We start from the raw sequence: 20,014 nt of genomic DNA, 5'->3' as shown, positions 1-20,014 counted from the left end.
TAATTTTAGCACAATTACTTGAAGAATATCATGTTATGACTTCCAAACAATATTAATATGCTGGGAGATTGTTAGCATCACACATATCCAGCTTCATATCTATGGGTTCTTACAGACGGTAGGTTTGTTCGGTAGCTCACAGAGTAAGGAGATGGAATGAGAGAGATGAGGAGCTCCAGTTCAAATCCCATGTAACCATAGTTCGACAAATTAGTTTAAACGTGCACGTAAAAATTGTGTTCCACAAAAGTGTACAGAGGTACACATTTTTATGAGACCAGGTTGGGTTTTTTATGTTTTCAGTTTAATGTGCTATTCCTTATATTTCTCCTGTGACTGAAAACAATTCCTATTGTAAGGACAGTGCTCATGGTTCTAATAGTCAAATAAATACAAATACAATGCAGAAAAACATGGTGTTTTGTCAACCTGTCACATAACAGTATGCTAGTATTTACAGCAGACTATTTGATTCTATGAAACAGCATCTTTCATTTAGTGAGTTTTATTTTTGACTTTACGTTTAAAATCCCAAAAGCAAAGCTGCACAGTATGCTGAATTTCCAAGGAGCCCTAAGCCCTTTTTGAATGGGACTAAGTTTCCCTAAGTTGGTGATACAAATGTATATTTCAGAATTGTAATTTATAACTTTATAACTTGTAAATTTATAACCCTTTTACAAATCAATTTTCCTTGCACAACATTTGCAATCTAGTACTCCCTAATTTGTGGTTGCTTATAGTACCATTTTGCAGTAATAAATAGTTGCTAGCATGCCAAAGCTCACATTCTGCATGACCATATTCCTCATACTTAATCCTACCCAATACCTAAATTCTAAAACATCTACCTTACTAACTGTTAATAAGCAGCACATTTTATTCATTTAAAATAAATAATATGTATGTACTGTATGTATGTATGTATGTATAGATATAAATATACACATATATAAGTCACATTTAGGTCACATACTGTAGGTCACCCATACATTTTCTTGTCTATCATATTCTTAAAAAAAAAAAAAAAACGTGTACTGTGCTAGACTAACTGAGACTAACTGAGTTCTCTTGTTATTCTGATTGCTTCTATTGTTCTTATTCATAAGTCGCATTGGATAAAAGCGTCTGCTAAATGATTAAATGTAAATGTAAATATAATACTTTATTTTAAGGTGACATTGTTACAGTGTTACTACACAACTAAGTAATGAGTAAAATTAATTAACTACATGTTAATGTTTTTTGGGTGGTTGATTGATTTTTTCATAATTTACTGTCATACAATAGTAACATGTACAATTATGTTACCTTAATCACATATCAGAATCACAACTAAATCAGTATATTGCATGAAATACATCTTCTGTTGATAAATGTTACCAAAACATGTAAGGGGTCATTGTTTTTTTTTTTTTTGTTTTTTTTTTTTTTTTTGTTACTTTTTTGTACTGTTTTCTGTTTCCATTTTATAATGTTATTGAGATTCTTAGATAAAAAAGCATCATAATTTAGAAGTAATAAGCTATTTTCTATCCTGTTCTGTTCTCTCATTAGAAGGCTCTGATTGAACAGATGTGGCAGATCAGAAGTAAACAGCAACCACAATGACGGGGCTTAGAGTTGTGTATGTTTCACAGGCAACTTATATTCCTCATAGATGGATGCAGCTGTGATTTAGGTCAAAATTGCATAACTCAATATATATATCAAATGATCTGTAAGAAGAGACAAAACAACAGTGAGACTTCGCGATAAAAACAGTTATTCACACTTGTGTCATGACATTACTGTCTCAACCAATATAGTCGGCACAGCACTGTCTATTAGTTTTAATCTTTTTGAAAATCGTGCTTCTAATTTTGCATTGTTTGTAAATGAATCTGGGTAAAACTAAATGAACAAAGGAACAAATTCTTGCTTTCTGCTTTTATTCACTCTTTCCTAATGTTGGGATCAGAAAGAAGTCAACGCAAACACAACTTGGCACTGCAGAGCGTCTTGTATCATGTCCCCTTCAAATGATACCATAGAGGTTTCCAGAAAAAGAAAAAAAAATCAGACCATATTACACTGAAGCATTGAAGACTTGTAAAGTTGCCTGCTGACACTGCTCTTTCTGAGACCTCATCATCAGCCCTTTTTCACTCAGTCTGGGAACATCCTCATTCCAGGGTTTATGTGAATAGATATGTTTTACTGTGCTTATAAAACACCTTTTCTCTTTCAGGCTAATTAATTTAGCAGTTCCTCGCTGAATATCATTTTGGCAGGCTTCCTATTGTAAGTTTGGGAAAGCCTTAGTTGCCTTAGCTGCCAGAATCATTGCTGCTGTCATGCCTTTTTGACTAGAATTTGGCAATAACCATGACTGAGCTTGTAACAAAGGACTTTGACATCTCATTGAAGTCTCTGTTGATGTCTAGCTAGAAACTTTGTATAAAAAAAAATAATAATAATAATAAAACATGAACTACTTGTACCCCTTTCTGAGATAAATCAGTGATGAATACAACATGAATGAACAGCAAGCCGTTTCAATGATGGTGAGAAATCCTTGTTTTAAAACAAGATGTGACTGTGTCATGACGTTCTTCCCTTTAACAAGCAATCAAATTGGAGTGTGTTGCCAGCACTTCAGACATACTCCAAGAAGTGTAAAGAGGAATAGGGCAGCAGGGTGTGTTAATTGAAGTAGTGAAGCCCTGCAGCCTGTAAGTGTCTCTCATAAACATGGATCTTGGTTTAGAAGTACCGGGTAGGGACCGACGTGGCAGAACTACAGAATTAAAAAGGCTATTGTCAACGTGAACATCAAAGTGAAGCATGGACTGTGTCTGAAACTGAAGAGAGGAGCTGTGCTGTCCAGTTAGTCACAGACTTATGCACAAGAACCAAAACCACCATTTTAATTTCGCAATGCATAGGTAAATGTCAGCTCACCAATCACAAACTGATTTGTATGCAAAATAATGAAAACATAAGTCCTTCCAAAGAGGATACATCATTGCCGTTACACGTTTTTCTTGGGAAGTTTCTGAAGCTGCAGATTATTGCAGGAATAGCAAGGGCACCATTAGCTGTGAACTCTGTCTGCACTCCCATGCATCACTGTTGGAGAAAGTTGGAGAACTCAAGTCAAAAAATACAGTCATGTCTTGAATATAAAATCTACATTGTACCTAATGTGTCTTGTTTTAACACATTGTTATGCAGTTGCTATGTGGTTGCAAAAAGACGACTCTCTGATATTCTGGTGCCAGATATGGCTTTGGTCCTTTTTATGATCACTAAGCACACCTCTCCTCCAGTTTTAGGTTCCTTTCATGTTCAGAACATTAGTATGTAGTGGTATAGTGTAATAATGAATGTACTGACAACCATTCATTGTAAAATAATAATAATAATAATAATAATAATAATAATAATAATAATAATAATTTATTTATATAATTAATTAATTGATTAAAAAAATGTATTGCTGTAATTTTGTAAGTAATATATTTAAATATATTTCTAATTACACATTTGGAATGATGAAGTTACAATTTAGTACATTTAAAATATATTTGCTTATATTTAATAAAAGAATATATCATTAAGATAAGAATACTACAAGTGCACAATACAATTAAGCAAACTTCTTCACAAGGGTTACTTTAGGAATAATTTGGTCCTCTGACATGTTTCAAAGTCAAACTTGTTTCTAAAACAACTATTGTAGGTGCAAAGTCCTATGTTAACTTCACTGGAACAGGAAAAAAGCTTCTTACTCGTCACAGAAGTAAATCAAAAAAGTTTAATCCAAACACAAAATTACAAAACTATACAAAATCCTGATGGCTCCTGTAGCCTTTCCTATGGTTTCACCTGTTAAACCTTTAACTGCTGTTACCTTGAACGTTTAAACAAGAGTTATTTTTTAATGACAGACGAAAACGGTAAGAAAACTGTTTCTCCCTTATTTCCTAAACACGAACAACTACCCAGTTCAATCTTCCGCCCAAGTGGGCGTAACCATTAAAGAAACAGAACAGAAATTAGCCTGTACATCAGAAAACATAGGAAACATTACTGAAATATATATATAAATATATATAAAATAAATACAGGAAAAAACAGAACTACCTCAGAAAGAAAGATACAAATATGATATATTCAGTTTATGATTGAAATCAACACTCCAAGAAACAATACCATACAAATTATTGAAACGTAAAATTGGCTCTTACACACCAGCCCCTAATTGTCTTTGTGTTCAACGAAACAATTAACAACCTATTTATACTAAAGAGCCAAACAAATTACATAAAAGAAAGATACCAAATAGTTTAAACTGAATCTCCAAATTTTTTGTTTCAATAAGATGTTAACCTGAATTTAGGTGATAAACCCATAACAGATAGGAGACTATAAATCTGCCTCTAAAAGTAAACAAAGCTTAGTAACAGGACGTAAAAGAATGTTTGTGCTTGTTTTCACTCGGGCCTGCCGCACAAGACCTTTGTTGTCTGTGAATGTTTGTAGCACACGTCCCATTACCCAAGAGTTTCGTTGTGCGGAATCATCAGCAATCAATACAACGTCCCCAGGCTTGAGATTTTGTACTAGGCTTTGCCACTTTTGTCTTTCTTGCAGGTCTGGTATGTATTCTTTGATCCAGCGCTTCCAAAATATGTCAGCCATATACTGAACTTGGCGCCACCTACGTCTGGAATACAGGTCTGCTTTGTCAAAAACCCCAGGAGACATGGACGGCTTTACTTTCAACAGCAGCAAATGATTTGGAGTAAGGGCCTCCAAATCGTTTGGGTCATTGGACACCTTAGTGATGGGACGACTATTGATTATTGCTTCCACCTCACATAAGAGCGTTTGAAGACTTTCTTCATCAAGAGACTGCTGTTTAACAATGGAGTTGAGAATTTTTCTGACAGTCCGTATTTGACGTTCCCACACTCCTCCATGGTGGGATGCAGTTGGAGCATTGAAAATCCACTGTACACCTTTTGCAAGCATTGTGGTTTGAATCCTGTCATTATTTAAACTTTGTATGGCCTTTTGCAACTCCCTTTCTGCCCCAATGAAATTTGTCCCATTGTCAGACCTGATTGTTTTAACCTGACCCCTTCTAGAAACAAATCTCCTTAGTGCATGAATGCACGAGTCTGTATCCAAAGAGCTGGCGACCTCAATGTGAACAGCTCTTAACGTTAGGCAAGTAAAGATTACCCCATATCTTTTAATCAATGTCCTTCCTCTTTTGATTTCAAATGGGCCAAAATAATCAATGCCTACATTTGTGAATGGGGGTTCATCTGGCAAAAGCCTGTCACGGGGAAGGTCAGCCATGAATTGTTTGCCTGTAGTGCCGCGCTGGCGTTTACAAATGGTGCATTGAGATAGGATTTTTCTGATGGGCGTTTGTGCTTTTGGAATCCAGTATTTTTCCCGTAACTTTGACAACATGTGATTACGGCCGCTGTGACCCACATCTGCATGAATTGATCTTAAGATCAGATGTGAAACAGGATGGTCCTTTGCTAAAATAGCAGGATGCTTGGCCTCCTCAGGCATAGATGACCTGCTTAGTCTGCCACCTACTCTTAGAATTTTGTCTTGCAAAACTGGTGACAACTTGTAGAGAGCGCTGCTGTGTTTTACAGTTTTACCTTGCTGGAGGGCTTTGATTTCCTCTGGAAACATGATTGTTTGGCTGTAGCGAATGATCTCTTCCTCAGCTTTTTCAAGGTCACTTACAGTCAAAGTAACCCCTGACAGTGAAGATTTGAAGTTTTGAAGTTCAGAATTCACTGCTAGATTGTCTCTTAGACTGTGGCACAGCTCATTTCTTTTTTCCATTAGTGTCTTCAGAGTGCTTTTAAACTTGAGGAACCATGCAATGGCTCTTTTCAAACGGTACCAATCGGAGTAGTGTGAAAAGAACTGAGAAGTATAGTCAGAATTGTCTGCACTCACTGCATTTACGCAGACTTCCTTAACTTCCAAATCATTAACAGATAACTTAAGGGTGTGACTAGGCATTTTTGGCCACTCTGATTCTGGCTTTGTCAGAAAGGATGGACCTGTGAGCCATGAATTTGCTTTAAGGAAAGCATCTACATTAAGTCCTCTTGAGGCAATGTCGGCCGGGTTGGAAGAAGAATTCACATACCTCCATTGCGACGCCTTTGAGAGCTCTCTGATTGCAGTTACCCTGTTGGTCACAAATGTATGGAACCGCGTGCTTTCGTTGTTGAGATATTTCAGGACTGAAGTACTGTCTGTCCAAAATACAGACTCCTGAAGAATCAAGTCCAATTCAGATTTCAGCATATTGTCCATTCTAGCAGCCATTGTAGCTGCAGTAAACTCAAGACGTGGCACGGTAACTGTTTTTACTGGAGCAACCCTTGCTTTACCCATAACAAATGCACAATGTTGGTTACCTCTGTGATTCTCCATGAGCAAGTATGACACTGTGCCAAAACCCAGCTCACTGGCATCTGCAAAATGATGCAGCTGCGCTGAGGTGATTTCACCAAAGTTAAGTGGCTTCATGCATCTTTCAACCTGAAAGTCATTCAAGTTCTGAAGACTAGCCAGCCACAGATTCCACTGATGTCTGAGAGTTTCTGGAATCTTGTCATCCCAGTCATGTTTTGTTCTACAAAGCTCCTGCAGTATTTGCTTTGCAGGAAGAATAACTGGAGAAAGTATTCCAAGGGGATCATAAATGGAGCTGACCATGGACAATATACCTCTCCTTGTAAGAGGCTTTTCCTGTAGGGTTACTTTGAACTGCAAAGTGTCTGTCTCAACACACCACTGAACCCCTAGAGCTCTTTCCAATGGTAACTTGTCTTTCTCCAGGTCCAAATCCTTAACTGTCTTAGCTTTGCTCTCCTCACTTATGGATGCAAGTACAGTGCGACTGTTGGACATCCACTTGGTCAAATTAAATCCTCCTGATGCACACATCTCCCTTAAGTCATGCATTAGAGCAATTCCCTGCTGTTCAGTAGCCACAGACGTCAAACAGTCATCCACATAGAAATTCCTAAGGACTGTCTGAATTACCTCTGATCTATGCTGTGCACTGTTGTCCTTTGCACACCTTTGCAAAGCGTAGATTGCACAACTTGGGGAGGATGTAGCACCAAATAAGTGGACACTAATTCTGTATTCCTCCACTTCCTGTGCAGTGTCCCCTTTAGGCCACCAAAGTAATCTTTACAGATCTTTATTTTTAGCAGGAACTCTGACCTGATGAAACATCCCTTCTACGTCTGCTGCAAGGGCAATCGGCTTATGTCTGAATCTCGCCAGAACACCAATAAGAGAATTATTCAAGTTGGGTCCTTGCAACAGTTGCGAGTTGAGTGATTTTCCTTGGTAGGTAGCTGCGCAGTCAAACACCACTCGAAGTTTGTGTTTTTGCGGGTGATACACCCCGTGGTGTGGGATGTACCAGATTCTGCCAAGGGTTCCTTCAATTTCACTTGCAGGGATTTTCTCAGCATGACCTTTGAGTAGCATGTCCTCCATGAAACTACAATAGTCCATGTAGAAAGCTGAATTTCTTTTGAATTTTCTTTTTAGAAATTGTGAACGCAGAGAAGCTACAACATAGTTGTTGGGAAACATTACATCCTTTTTTTTCAAAGGAAGGTCAATGCAGTAATGCCCATCTACAAGCTCTATGGACTGTGATACAGACTTCATAAACTGTCTATCCTCAATGGACATTTCCAAATTTTCAGCTTGTTCACATTCAGGAAAATCATACCTCATTTGCTGTTGGATTAGGTTCTCCAAAGTTACCACTGAAATCCTGTTTGCCATCACCTGTGTCCATCCTGTGTTTCTGTTAGTTTGGATGTTCTCTCTCTCCAAAGGTCCATTTACAATCCAGCCCAGGATGGTCTTGACAGCATAAGGCCCATCTCCTTTACTGTTGATGACCTTCCATGGCTCAAGAATCTTAGGTACATTTGTTCCGATTAGTAAGCCAATACCGGCATCGATCTGAGGAAGATGCACCTCTTCAAGATATTTCCATTTCTGAACATCCTTCTGTTGCGGAATGTTTTCTCCTTTAACTGGAATCTCTTTTTGAGAGAACACCTGAGGGAGATTCACAAAATTATTCACATTCAGTCCACTTATTTCCAGTTCGGTGCAAACATGTGTACTAACAGACCTTTCCTGTCCCATAGTATGCAGTAGGATGTTTGTTTTCCTGCCAGTTAGCTTTAATTCCTTCATTAGCTGTTCTGTACAAAATGTCGCAGAACTTCCTGGGTCCAAGAAGGCGTAAGTCAAAACTTCCTGATTGCTTTTTTTGGACTTAACTCTAACTGGTACTATGGCTAAAGAGCACACCAAATGACCAGCCCCAGTGCAGCCACAAGTTTCGCTGATGACAGTGTCAGTGACAGTTAAGGAGCTGTCTCCATTTTGAGATTTTGGAAGCACTGGCTTCCTGTCTGGGAGATGAAGAATGGTCGGATGCTTTAATGAGCATTTTTGACAAGTTAGTCTTTGCACACAACCTTTACTCATGTGACCTGGTAATAAACAACCATAGCACAAGCCTTTAGATTTCAGAAAGTCAAGTTTTTCATTGTGTGGCTTATGCTTCAGAATGCTGCAAACGTCCAATCCATGGTTTTTATTAAAGCATAAGCAGAGGGTTTCATGGCTTGCTTTTGCTAGATCTTTTTCCTTTGTTCTTTGTTCTTTGTTTTTTGGGTTCTGGAACAGGTGTCACACTTGTTGCAAATGTGGTTTTCCTTTCTTTCACTTGCAAGTTACTTGATCTGTTTGTTTTGAATTTGAGATTGTCTTTTGCCATCGTGTTATCCTGAATATTGCCAAACAGTGGATGTGAAACAATCTTTGCCTGCTTGTCTACAAAACTAACCAAGTCACAGAATCTTGCTCTCAAGCCAGTCCTTTCTTGAAGCTCACAGGCAACTGCTCTCCATTTTTCTCTCAGTTTGAAAGGAAGCTTGGATACAATTGCACGCATGTTGCTTGGACTGTCCATTTCCTCAACATATTCCACACTGTCAATGGTGTTGCAACAACCAGTAAGGAAAAGAGCAAACTCATTTAAGGCTTTATTATCCTCAGGCCTTAAAGCTGGCCAGTTCAGTGCCTTTTCTGTATAGGCAGTGGCGATTGTGTACTCATTGCCAAAATGTTGGTAGAGTAGTCTTTTAGCCTCTTTGTAGCCCCTTTCAGAAGGCATGTGTTGACAGCTGCGTACCAGAACCTTTGGTTGCCCCTTGGTGAACTGTTCTAAGAAGTACAATCTGTCTTTGTTATTTGTTGTCTTACTCTCTACTCCATGTTCAAAGGCTCGAATAAAGAATGTGAAATCCAGCGGGTCTCCACTAAACACTGGAATATCCATAGGTGGAAGAGTAGATAAAGACTGCTGTTTTATGAAAATCTCAGCAATGTCATTTTGACGTTGCATTATGTTGAACAAGCTTCCTGTATCAACATGTGAAGGAATTCTCACATCTGACCTTGTTGGTTGTGATTTAGCAAAATCATGATGCACATCACTGTCTCTTGGAACTGCATCAGTATCAGGTGCTAGCTCACGAGAAAATGTTTTTGGCCGTACTACTTGATTAGGTGTAGCTTTAAGGGTTTCTGCAAAAGTGGCTGCCCTAGCTGCATTACCAGATGCATCAGAAACACTACGAGCTGGTTCATACATGGACAAAACCTGATGTTTGGCTTCAGCCGCAGCAATAGCAGTTTGGAGCTCTAAATTTTCCCTCTTTGCTTTGAGCTCAGTTTCCTCTCTCTCAAGCTCTTGTTTCTGTAATAACGCATCAGCTCGTGCCAACAGCTCTGCCCTTTCAGTTTAAATTTTCAGTCTAGAAGAAGCTGTAGATGAAACACCTGAAGCCACCTGACTACGCGATTTTTTTGGAAAGAGAGGCAGTTGTGAAGAAGAGATAACCATTGAGGCACTGTCATTACATTCAACCTCTGCATCACATTGCTCTGCCTCCTTGGATTGGAGTTTTACTTTTTCAACCCAGTCAGTCTTTAACCTTGTCTACAAAGTGCTTAACTGCTTGAGACTTCGGTTCGAACCAATGTAACTGATCTAAATATGGCTCATCATCTGACATAAATTCTCTGGTTGCATAATTAATGTCTTGGAATGCAGCAAAGGACTGTGCAAACTCACCATTTATACAATCATACACAGTGTCAACATTACCAGAGTCCTCAAGCAAAGCTTCAATTTCTCTCATTTGCCTTGTTAAATGTCCCAGCTTGGCTCTTCTAGTTCCCAACAAATGATGAAGCCGTTCCTCTTGTGCTTTAACAGTCATCTTCGGCATTCTTTTAGAGGCCGCGTTCAATTCCTCTGTTTCCATAGTAATCAATGTTCGTGTTCAAAGCGCGCATTGCGTTCATCACGAAAGCAGATGAGATCGCCCTCTTGCGATGCTGTGTGGGAACGCAAACATGGCGGGACCATGACACAGCAAAGTCCAATAATATCCCCAAAACGTCCGAAAAAGTTGTGAAAGCTCACTAAAGTCCGATCAGCAAAATCCGTAATGTATGTAATCCAAATGGCATCGGAGAAACTCAGCCGAGAATCCCGCAATAGTCCGTTAATATCCAAGTAACGTTATGGTCTTCGGTGTTGCGTGAATCACTCGATAATCTTCTCGTTAAAAACAAAAATATTGCTCGCTTCTAACGAAAAAGAGAAGTTTTCTTACTTTAATGTAGGTGCAAAGTCCTATGTTAACTTCACTGGAACAGGAAAAAAGCTTCTTACTCGTCACAGAAGTCAATCAAAAAAGTTTAATCCAAACACAAAATTACAAAACTATACAAAATCCTGATGGCTCCTGTAGCCTTTCCTATGGTTTCACCTGTTAAACCTTTAACTGCTGTTACCTTGAACGTTTAAACAAGAGTTATTTTTTTAATGACAGACGAAAACGGTAAGAAAACTGTTTCTCCCTTATTTCCTATACACGAACAACTACCCAGTTCAATCTTCCGCCCAAGTGGGCGTAACCATTAAAGAAACAGAACAGAAATTAGCCTGTACATCAGAAAACATAGGAAACATTACTGAAATTTATATATAAATATATATAAAATAAATACAGGAAAAAACAGAACTACCTCAGAAAGAAAGATACAAATATGATATATTCAGTTTATGATTGAAATCAACACTCCAAGAAACAATACCATACAAATTATTGAAACGTAAAATTGGCTCTTACAACTATTTAAGGGGAAAAAACAACATAGGCTTATATATCTTGCTTTAATATCTTTATCAGTTCTGTTTTACAAATCACCCAATCAATATGGCATTTAGCACATACTGATAAGTTAGGAAACCACATTGACATCCATTAACTATGCCACATGGAGCAAAAAATATATAAAAAACTTTGTAATAATCCAACCATAAAAGAAAATCTTAAGCAGCCATACTTTCCTTGTTTTACACAGAACTAGAATGACTTCCCGTTTTAACTCCAGATTCATTAAGATTATGAGATTATATTATAATTGTTAAGGTTTTAAATAAATGATAAGTGACACAAACGGAGTATATTGTAGGCATAATGCACAGATAAATGTAACCTAACTTAATCTCCATCTGATGCATAAGTAGAAATTACTTTTTCAAAAATAAATAAATAAATAAAAAAGCCAAGGAAACGTGGTTTTAAGGGAATAAATGATCTCCAATGCACATTTTTGAAAAATTATCTGCAATGGAAGAATATGGCAGGAAGAGCAGAGGAACCATTAGCTGTGAACTGCGCCTACACACCCATTTATTGCAGTTGGAGAAAGATGCTGGAGAACTTTAGTTAAAAGAAGCCAGCCAGCAAAGATCTGATTTTGATGAAAGCATACAGAGACCCCCTGCAAACATTCACATTCCCTCACTGCACGAGAAATGGAACTTTAGTGAAGCTAAAACTTAAAACTTTTCAAAGGTGATCCTGGAACTGCTTCTGTGGAAAGCTTTTTAAAAGAATCCAGGGACTCAGTTGTCTCCGTCACAAGATTATCTTGGAAAACTGTGAACAGGGCTTTCTTTTTTGCTCTATCATGAATATAAGGACTGTTGTGTGCCTCTCCGAATGACCCATGCTGTGTATCATCAATGGAATGGAGCAAGACATATCTTTCCATTAGGATGGTGTTATTTTAATTACTCTAGAAATTACAGCAGATGGTCCATATTTGCCTGGAGCGGAAACAGAAGTCGAAGATGCAGTACATTGGAGAATTGTCTATTGAATAATGAATTAATTTGAGCTTCACACCTCCCTCCTTTGAGATTCGCTCGTTTCAGAAGTGACAGGCTGAAGCTGTGTAATTAGACACAGCTCTACAAATGGTGAATATCAAACATGCTGCATTCCCCTGATTTCTTCTCAAAGTGCCTGTGCATCTGACCTTTTCTAATACATTTGGAATGATATGCTACCATATGCGTATTTTGTGCTGATTTCGCACTGTGTCAACATGGTGCTTCAATGTAATTCAGTCACAATAAATACATTTAAATAAAATCCTTGGTGTAATTGTAAAGTAGGTATCATAGCTCTTTGCTACATTCTAGGAAGCTTAACGCAAATGGGTCCCCTTGGAATAGTGGTGCAATTTGCAGAAACGGCTATTTCACTAAATGGCTTTCTTTTATGTCTTCTGTTTAGAGGCACTTATCTTGCTGATTCATGTTTACCATTCCCCAGATTTCTCCAGCCAGGGCACTCTGCTCTGTCGCCTGCCCCTGTTGTAATATGAAAAACACACACACACACACACACAGTTACATGATGGTGAAGGTCATCCATCTGTAGTGGGGATGGGACACATTAATCTTCCCACAATGTCAATACAGCCTCTTTGGCCACATGTAGCTGTAACTGCACATGCAGCTGATGTGCTTTTTTGCCAAATTTTGATCTATTCAAGCAGTTTGTTTGGAACATTTCATTCTTGACATGAGAGTTGACTTTCATTTCCAAGTGCATCACTTTAAACATGATTTTTGCTAGTTCTAACCAAATGAAGGCTTAGTAAAAAAAAAATTTCTTGTGTAAGTCAATAGCATACGGTCCAAGTTTAACTTGTGCGGAACCCATAATTCTCCTGCAGGCACTGTGGTGAAGATTTATAGTGTAGTAAAGATATTATCTCAAACAATATCCACTCTATAATATACCTGAAAAAAATACTGCTTTGAGCAGTAGTATTAATCAAGTGTGCATTTTCCAAAAGCATAATTAGCCACCTATTGTTGCAAGTTCCACTGAAGAAATAAAAAAAAAAAAATGTCAAGAATGAAATGTTCCAAAACTGCTTGAATAGATCTAAATTTGGCAAAAAGCGTTTTAACATTTTTTGTTTTTCACTAACCACGCATAATATTTTATAATATTTTTTTTTTTTTCTCAAAAACACAATCATGTACATACATGCATTTCACATATTATTATAGCCCAGTTTGTGCTGATTACAGTGAGATTAGACTTTACCCATTTAGATATTTATAAGAAACTGAAAAAAGCACAAATGTCAGGGCATGATAAAACTTCTCCAGGCCCCAAAAATACCCTTAGACTCGAGAGGGTTAAACGAGTGAGTGCACTTCAAAATCATAGATTTTATATCTCAACTCACATGATCCATTTACTTTGTTCAGAGCTAAAATGTGTTTCCCTGAGATAAAACTTTGCATTCCCTTATAGGTATGTTCAAATCCTGGTCATGACACTTTCTGTACAAAATTCTATCTTAGGGAAGGATAAACTGGGAACTGGGATGCTAATGTACCATGTCTGTCTGTCTTTATGACTGTCTGTTTGTCTATCTGACAACTCTTCTACTGTAACAGAAGTCTACATCAGTTTGGTCATAGGAGTAAGATGTAATCTGTCACTGTCTATGAGTATGTGCTGTCTTTCATAAGTGAGAAATGCTTCAGTCCTGTCTTAGCAAAGAAAATACTGCAAAGACCTTTCCAGACAAAAAACATATTAACTGAACACAGCCAAAATAGGAAAAAAGAAAATGACTCATTTTGTATTAAGTGGCTTTAAGTACTATGTTAATTTAAGTTACATCTACAATTAAACTGTCGATCCCACCTCTTCCCCATTAACCTAACCATGAGACCATACTTGATTCTAATCTTTATTAGTATCCCTTATAAAGTGGGACCAAAGATCAAATTAATGACAAACAAATTAATTTCTGAGCTATTATTTCCTTGGCTTTTTTAATGTTTTTTTTTGTATTTATTTATTTTTTTTTATCATTATTTTTATTTATTTATTTATTTATTTATTTATTTATTTATTTCATTTTTTTTGCCTCCAAGAACAACAATTCAGAATGTTATGCGTTAAAATTGTAGCTGTCTGCGAGTGCATATTTTAGGAAGAGACACAGAGAAGTCCGGTTGTTATTCATATCAGTGGATCTGAATTTAAAAAAGAAAAAAAAAAATAGGTAATAGGTAATAGGTAATAGGTACCATCATAATTGAGCACTGAAACTTGGTAAAAGAACTGTTTCTACCAAAAAATAAAATAAAAATAAGTCATAATTTACTCACCCAAATATTTCCATATCACTATCCCTTCGGGTTGGGGGTGAGGGATCTACTTTTTCAGGTACTGAGATTGAATGAAGACTGGAAGAAGAGAGAAAGAAAGTAATGCTAACTCTGATAACAAAATTTTAAGTTTACAGACTGAACTTACTATAAATTTACAGTAACAAAAAAAAGACACAAAAAAGTCACATGAAGAATCAAATTTCATTACAAACTGAATGCAGCGTTAGTTCAGTCAGGCCACGGAGGCATAGGCTGTGACCAGCTGATGCCGTCAGCTGTCAAATCACTCCAATCACTACCACTCTCCTATTACACAGGAAATATATACGTGGCACCACTGCTCGGTAAGTATGCTCAACGGCTCGCAACCCTCCCTCCCTCCTCATTATAAGCATGAGCATACTACTGTGCACCTTCTGGTAGCCATCTTCTTTGTTTCAGATCACTAAGGCTTTCAAATCTTAGCTGTCATGGACCTCACTGCTATGAGACACTCATCCTCATAATCAGGCAAAAGGATAGGCATCCCACTGCCATATCTACATGATTATCACTGTTTGCTTTAAAAACATTAATAAGAGTCTTAATTGTCATGTATTTCTAAGCTGATGGTTCCAGGGTGGTTAATGTTAAAGCACTTGTATGTTCAATTATTCTGGGAGCAAGAACCCCCATAAGGAACCATACCGCCAAAGATAAATTGTGTTCAATAAACTCAAGTAAACTTGCCAAAGTGGTTCCTGTCTGAACTAGTTTTCCACAGTATTTTTACTGGTAAATTCCATTAATATAATAACTATATAATCAAACTAGTAATGCGGTAATACATATAATGTATAAAGTACAAATACCTCATCTCCTTCAAGCCATTTCTCCTTAAGTTGTACCTGCACTCACTCATAACATCAACACTTCCCTCCAAACTGGTGTTTTTCCCTCATCATTTAGACAGGCACGTATATCTCCACTACTTAAGAAACGTCTCGGTTACGTACGTAACCCTCGTTCCCTGATGGAGGGAATGGAGACGTTATGTCGAACGACATATGGGGTCTCACTTGGGAGGCCAATCATCTCTAAGTTTAAGAGAAAACGCTGGGCCTGTACTGGGCCTGGCGACAGACTGCTCCGCCAAGTCTGACTGCCGAGGGTGCTGGAGGATGCTCAACCAGGGTGCGCCAACCGGGGAACTCTACTGGGAGAAGAAAGGCGCTCGCATCCCTGTGTTAGGGGGATTGGCACAGCAAGCGTGACACCCAGCCAGCCCTTCCCGCTAATATATCTGTTACCCAACACACAGGAAGAAACTGGCTCTACACGTAGGTTGCAAAACCTTGCGAAGGTGTTAGGTGTCGCCCAGCCCGCAACTCGACAAATGCCTGCCAGAGAGGTGCCATGCGCCAACGCATAGGAGGAGGCCACACTCCAATTGAGGTGGGCCTTCACCCCCAGGGGGCACGGCTCGCCTTGGGAATAGTACGCCAAGGCGATGGCATCCACTATCCAGTGGGCCAACCTCTGCTTGGAGACAGCCTTCCCCTTCTGCTGACCTCCAAAGCAGACCAGGAGCTGCTCAGAGCTTCTGAAGCTCTGGGTGCGGTCCACGTATATGCGAAGCGCTCTTATGGGACACAGCAACGCCCAGGCTGGATCTGCCTCCTCCAGGGGCAGCGCTTGCAGGTTCACCACCTGGTCTCGGAAGGGAGTGGTGGGAACCTTGGGCACGTATCCCGGGGTCTCAGAACAAAGTGAGAGTAGGCCGGCCCGAACACAAGGCACTCTTCACTTACTGAAAATGCTTGGAAGTCCCCGACCCTCTTGATGGAAGTGAGCGCGATCAGGAGTGCTGTCTTAAGAGACAGGAACTTAAGCTCGACTGAATCCAGCGGCTCAAAGGGACCCCTCTGAAGTCCCGTCAGGACAATAGAGAGGTCCCAGGAGGGAATCAGGGGTGTCCTAGGAGGATGTAACCTTCTGGAACCCATCAGGAACCTAACAATCAGGTCATGCCTCCCCAGGGTCCGGCCATCCACTGCATTGTGATGGGCTGCAATGGCAGCCACATACACTTTCAGGGTGGAGGGTGACAGCCCACGCTCCAGCCTTTCTTGCAGGAAAGAAAGCACAACTCTGACCACTGTCCTGCCTCTGGTACCACTGTCTTGCCTCTGAAGGAACTCAGGCAGTTCAGCACTGACTGGGCATGCTCGCTGGTGAGACGTGACGTCATACTCACCGAGTCTAACTCCATACCGAGATAAGAGATTCTCTTCACAGGGGAGAGCTTGCTCTTCTCCCGGTTGACCTGAAGCCCAAACTGACTGAGGTGCCGGAGCACCAAGTCCCTCTCGGGACCGGGCCATAATGAGCCAGTTGTCGAGATAGTTGAGGATCCTGATGCCCACTTCCCAGAGTGGGGCAAGGGCACCCTCCGCGAGCTTCGTTAAGACAAGGGGGGACAGGGAGAGCCCGAATGGGAGGACCTTGTACTGCCATGCCTGGCCCTCAAGGGCAAACCGCAGAAACGGTCTGTGGCGAGGGAGGATCGAGACAAGAAAGTACGCGTCTTTCAGGTAGATCGCTGCAAACCAGTCCTGGGGCTGAACGCATTTGAGAATGCGTTTCTGCGTCAGCATCTTGAGTGGGAGCTTGTGCAGGGCCCGATTCAAGACTCGCAGATCCAGGATAGGCCGAAGGCCACCGCTTTTCTTGGGTACGATGAAGTAAGGGCTGTAAAACCCCGTCCTCATCTCGGCTGGAGGGACCGGCTCGATTGCATCCTTTGGGCAGCGCAAGCCACCCAGAGTGGTGCAGCGATGGGGAGTTGTGTCGGATGGCCCAGAAGGCATCGCGTTCCAAGTCATCACAGCCGCACTCCTCGTGTTCCCGGAGGAACTGTCCAGAGTCGCGTGGAGAGGTGTTGCGTCTCCAAACCGCGGCCTCTTGATTGCTGACTCAGATAGAAATCTGCTTTCTTAGTTGAAGCACCCAGGGGAATCGCTGAAAGGGACACCGCAGTTTGCGCCGTATCGCCAACCAGAACAGCTTCCCAACACAGCAGATGAATGGCTTTGTGGAGTATAACAGCTTTCATACAACCACTCGGCTCCGAAGCAAAAATCTAATGAGTGGATTTACCTGTCGCCCTATTTATACCCGTTGGCACAGGGAGTGGCTCAAGTTTGTTATTCCACTAGCCAATTTTCATTGCCGATTTCTCTTAAACTCAGAGATGATTGGCCTCCCAAGTAAGACCCCATATTCGACATAACTCGTAGTGACCGACAGATAGGGAGCCCAACCTCAACCCATCTCTTTCAGAGAACTACAGACCAGTTTCCCTTCTTCCTTTTATTGCAAAAACACTTGAATAAGCTGTGTTCAAACAAGTCTCTACATTTCTCACACACAACAATCTCCTTGACAGCAACCAATCTGGCTTCAGAATGCCCTTGCTCTCAGTTGTTGAAGCTCTAAGACTGCCAAGAGCAGAATCCAAATCTTCAGTACTTACCCTGCTTGATCTGTCCGCTGCTTTTGACACGGTTAACCACCAGATCATCCTATCAACCCTACTGGCAAATGGCATCTCAGGAACCACACTTCAATGGTTTGAGTCTTACCTATCAGATAGGTCCTTCAAAGTATCTTGGAGAGGTGAGGTGTCCAAGTCTCAACATCTAACTACTGGGGTGCCTCAGGGCTCAGTTCTTGGACCACTTCTCTTCTCTGTCTACATGGCATCATTACGTTCTGTCATTCAGAAACATGGCTTTTCATACCACTGCTATGCTGATGACACTCAACTCTACCTCTCATTCCATCCTGATGATCCGACGGTAGCTATTCGCATCTCAGCTTGTCTAACAGACATTTCTTCCTGGATGATGGACCATCACCTTCAACTCAACCTTGCCAAGACAGAACTGCTTGTGATTCCAGCAAACCCATCTTTCCATCACAATTTCATCATCAAGTTAGGCACATCAACCATAACTCCTTCAAAAACAGCAGAAGCCTTGGAGTTATGATTGATGATCAGCTGACTTTCTCAGACCACATTGCTAAAACTGTCTGATCCTGCAGATTTGCTTTATTCAACATCAAGAAGATCAAGCCCTTTCTTTCGGGAACATGCTGCACAACTCCTTGTTCAAGCTCTTGTTCTGTCCAGGCTGGACTATTGCAATGCTATCTTGGCAGGTCTTCCAGCCAATTCTATCAAACCTTTACAATTAATTCAGAACGCGGCAGCAAGATACATTTTTAATGAGCCAAAAAGAATACACGTCACACCTCTGTTTATCAATTTGCACTGGCTTCCAATAGTTGCTCGCATAAAATTCAAGGCATTGATGTTTGCCTACAAAACTACCACTGGCTCTGCACCCATTTACCTAAATTTGCATTCTGCAAGTGAACATCACTTGATTGTGCCATCCCAAAGAAGCACAAAGTCACTTTTACGGACTTTTAAATTTAATGTTCCCTTCTGGTGGAATGAACTCCCCAACTCAATCCGAACAGCTGAGTCCTTAGCCATCTTCAAGAATCGGCTTAAAACCCATCTCTTCCATCTTTATATGACCCTCTAACTTTAACACTCACTATTCTAATTCTATTCTTTAAAAAATCTAACTACCTTTCTAATCTTTTTGTATTCTATTTTCTTTTCATTTATTATACAAGTGTATATGTGTGTGTGTGTGTATGTGTAAAGACCTCTAACTAGCTTGCTCTATTCTTTTTTTTATTATTCTATCCGTTTTCTTTTTATTTATTTTATTATTTAAAATCCCATGCTACGTGTACTGTGTTAACTTAACTGAGACTTGTTATAGCACTTATATATCATTGCTCTTTTTGTTGTTTTTGATTTATGATGATGTATGATTCACCAGACAAGCAAAAGGTACTTTAATTACTTAAATTTGCATAGACACTAAAACAGACAGCATTGTCATACTAATTGCAACTAAATTGCAAAATATTTATTTATGAACAACTTTACAGATGTAGAAATTTATTTTTATGAATAGTGAAATCATGGCATAAACATTTTCATTTTATTGTATTCAGTTATTATATCAATTGGATTATGTTTCTAATCACATTTATTAAACACAGCTTACTCATTTACTAAATATGAAATGATGCTGCCAACTCATATGAAGTATTTCATAATGCTATAATAATTATAATAATATAACAAGACTTCACTTCAATAGCTTAGATTGAATAACATTTATGTAATCATTTAACCACAACTTATCATTATAAGCTACTTTAAAAGGACGAAATGTTGACTTATATAGTCAGATGTATGGATGTAAACTTATTTAGGTGCTATTTTATAATTTC

This window comes from Carassius gibelio, chromosome A9 (genome assembly GCF_023724105.1).
Source record: "Carassius gibelio isolate Cgi1373 ecotype wild population from Czech Republic chromosome A9, carGib1.2-hapl.c, whole genome shotgun sequence".
Lineage (NCBI taxonomy): Eukaryota > Metazoa > Chordata > Actinopteri > Cypriniformes > Cyprinidae > Carassius > Carassius gibelio.
Note: the sequence above shows the minus strand (reverse complement) of the source record.